The following is a 467-nucleotide window of genomic DNA, read 5'->3' as shown; positions in this document are numbered from 1 at the left end:
CCCCCCCCCCCTCCCAGGCCACATTGGGGAGGGGTCAGGGTCCGGGATGTCGGCCCCGGGATACCCCCGTGGACGGCGTCAGGGGGCGAAAAAGACGCACATGGCGAGTGTGGAACAGCAAATGCAGCCGAGTGTGCGAGCAAAGCAAAAACACCGGAAAACACAGGAAGAAGCGCGGCATTCGCGGAAAAAAGGCGAATAAAAGGATCGAGACGGAGAAAACACAAAACAAAACAAAGATGCAGGCAATAGCAGCCATGAAGCGAAAATGAGGGGGCCCGAAGGAGGTGGCGGACACGCAACGTGGGGGGGGGGGGGCAGCCGCACGAGGGGGTACGGGGCTATATATATATGGGTATATATATATAGGGGTATATGGATATGGCGGACAGACCCCCAAAAAAAAAAAAAAAAAAAAAAGGGGTCCGTAGACCCCGGTCAAAAGAAATTGACCAAACATAACCGCC

At 54.8% G+C, this 467-nt stretch overlaps 1 non-coding gene across 1 annotated transcript, besides 1 other annotated feature; it reads right to left on the bottom strand.

Moving 5' to 3' along the window:
• Nucleotides 1-398: 398 nt before the first annotated feature.
• Nucleotides 399-420: a microsatellite.
• On the bottom strand, nucleotides 421-467 carry Tc00.1047053482297.10. Its single transcript, XR_008254930.1, has one exon. It is a non-coding gene; the product is annotated as a spliced leader RNA, 5' partial (transcript).

This window comes from Trypanosoma cruzi (assembly GCF_000209065.1).
Source record: "Trypanosoma cruzi strain CL Brener chromosome Unknown tcruzi_1047053482297, whole genome shotgun sequence".
Taxonomy (NCBI): Eukaryota; Euglenozoa; class Kinetoplastea; order Trypanosomatida; family Trypanosomatidae; genus Trypanosoma; species Trypanosoma cruzi.
Note: the sequence above shows the minus strand (reverse complement) of the source record. Positions and strands in the feature narration are given on the sequence as shown.